Here is a 2,500-nt window from a genome sequence, read left to right as displayed (position 1 = left end):
GTGCGGTCCGGGTGGCTTTCCTCTGGCGAGGGAGAGACCTTAAGCAAACTCAGAGACAAATCTTGACGGTCGATCACTCGTAAAAATAAAACGTGACAAACTTTGTGTTGGTTCAAGTACGAAAGGATCTCTGTCGGCTTGGGGGTACGCCCGTTTCCGTTTCAACTTGTCTCGCGAGGGTGGTTTCGGGGCCAGCAGGAGAGCTCGTCGGGGTAGCAGGCCCTGCAGCCGTGGTCACCGCCAAACCCCCACAACTCGAGCAAGTGAAAAAAAAAGTAACAGGAGCGAAAGCATCTCTGTCGGCTTGGGGGTACGCCCGTTTCCGTTTCAACTTGTCTCGCGAGGGTGGTTTCGGGGCCAGCAGGAGAGCTCGTCGGGGTAGCAGGCCCTGCAGCCGTGGTCACCGCCAAACCCCCACAACTCGAGCAAGTGAAAAAAAAAGTAACAAATAAGAAAGGATCGTCGGCTTGGGGGTACGCCCGTTTCCGTTTCAACTTGTCTCGCGAGGGTGGTTTCGGGGCCAGCAGGAGAGCTCGTCGGGGTAGCAGGCCCTGCAGCCGTGGTCACCGCCAAACCCCCACAACTCGAGCAAGTGAAAAAAAAAGTAACAAATAAGAAAGGATCGTCGGCTTGGGGGTACGCCCGTTTCCGTTTCAACTTGTCTCGCGAGGGTGGTTTCGGGGCCAGCAGGAGAGCTCGTCGGGGTAGCAGGCCCTGCAGCCGTGGTCACCGCCAAACCCCCACAACTCGAGCAAGTGAAAAAAAAAAGTAACAAATAAGAAAGGATCGTCGGCTTGGGGGTACGCCCGTTTCCGTTTCAACTTGTCTCGCGAGGGTGGTTTCGGGGCCAGCAGGAGAGCTCGTCGGGGTAGCAGGCCCTGCAGCCGTGGTCACCGCCAAACCCCCACAACTCGAGCAAGTGAAAAAAAAAAGTAACAAATAAGAAAGGATCTCTGTCGGCTTGGGGGTACGCCCGTTTCCGTTTCAACTTGTCTCGCGAGGGTGGTTTCGGGGCCAGCAGGAGAGCTCGTCGGGGTAGCAGGCCCTGCAGCCGTGGTCACCGCCAAATCGCCACAACTCGAGCAAGTGAAAAAAAAAGTAACAAATAAGAAAGGATCGTCGGCTTGGGGGTACGCCCGTTTCCGTTTCAACTTGTCTCGCGAGGGTGGTTTCGGGGCCAGCAGGAGAGCTCGTCGGGGTAGCAGGCCCTGCAGCCGTGGTCACCGCCAAACCCCCCACAACTGTTGGGCGCCTACCTGCGCGGGGCAGGAGGACACTTTCCGATTTCAAATCTCCGTTTGCCGAGTCCACCCCGAACGCACGCGGGCGGGCGGGTTCGCATCACCCTTCGTCACAAGGGGCGAAGCCCGTTCCACCGTCTCGTCAGTAGTGCCGACCGGTCTGTGATCGACGAGGGGAGCCACACCAGGTCCGGCCCTGCTGCTTGGCGGCACCGCGTCGTCGGGAGCTCGCGACAGACGGAGGGTTTCGGTGTACTCTCCAGCCACGGGAAACGAAGCCGGTGATGCAGGCGCCGGTCTTTCGCTCCCAAATCGGCTGGGTTTACATCGTTGCTATCTAGTCACGCTCCCTTCAAACCCGACGGGGTACCTATTCCCCTCACCCGTCTGTGCGTATACAGCCTCTTTGCACTTGCGGGATGGGGGTGGTGGTTTAAAGACTCTCGAGTTGCCGCCCGTCGGTCTCCGAGCTCCGTGCAGTAGTGATCCCCAGCGAACTGCCAGCAGGGCGAACGAGCGATCCCGCTCTCGGTCGGGGCGCCTGGCGTCGATCGGTGGTCGGTGGCTTGCGGGCAAGCTGCGCTGTGAGTGTGGGAACGAGTATGACGAGCCGTTGCCGCGACTCCCAGTCCACCTCGGCGGTGGCTGGGCCGGGCGGGCGTCTGCTCGGGCGAGTGCCGCCCCCGCCTCCTCGCAGGAAGTCCGCTCGCCGACACGCCGCCACGTGCACGCGTCAGTGACGCTGCCGAACCGATGGCCGGTGCCCGTTCCCGCCTCTGCTTTTCCTAGGGCAAAGCTGCTGCACGCCTCGTGATACTAGGCGGGCGACATGGTGGCGGTGATCCTGCCTCCGTCGCTGCGGTGCGTTGGGGCACGCATCGCCTCTTGGGCGCCCTGTCCTCCTCCCCCCAATAGACGTATGTTTCTGCGGGCCGCACCAGGATGGTGCTCCCCATCGCTTCACGCCACCCTGCTCCGCCCGCACGCCGGCGTGCAGGTGGCTGTAGCTCAAGGTGGGGAGCGTATGTGCGGTCCGGGTCGCTTTCCTCTGGCGAGGGAGAGACCTAAAACAAACTCAGACAACTCTTGACGGTGGATCACTCGGCTCGTGCGTCGATGACGAACGCAGCTAGCTGCGAGAATTAATGTGAATTGCAGGACACATTGATCATCGACACTTTGAACGCACTTTGCGGCCCCGGGTTCTTCCCGGGGCCACGCCTGTCTGAGGGTCGTTTGGCAATCAATCGCACTCGCCT

At 60.7% G+C, this 2,500-nt stretch overlaps 1 non-coding gene across 1 annotated transcript; it reads left to right on the top strand.

The window, feature by feature from the left end:
- The first annotated feature begins 2,322 nt into the window (after positions 1–2,322).
- LOC140474999 (5.8S ribosomal RNA) lies at positions 2,323–2,476 on the top strand. Its single transcript, XR_011959597.1, has one exon. It is a non-coding gene; the product is annotated as a 5.8S ribosomal RNA (ribosomal RNA).
- Positions 2,477–2,500: the final 24 nt, after the last annotated feature.

Source organism: Chiloscyllium punctatum, unplaced genomic scaffold (assembly GCF_047496795.1).
Source record: "Chiloscyllium punctatum isolate Juve2018m unplaced genomic scaffold, sChiPun1.3 scaffold_1311, whole genome shotgun sequence".
In the NCBI taxonomy this organism is placed as follows: domain Eukaryota; kingdom Metazoa; phylum Chordata; class Chondrichthyes; order Orectolobiformes; family Hemiscylliidae; genus Chiloscyllium; species Chiloscyllium punctatum.
This window is presented reverse-complemented; position numbering and strand designations above follow the sequence as displayed.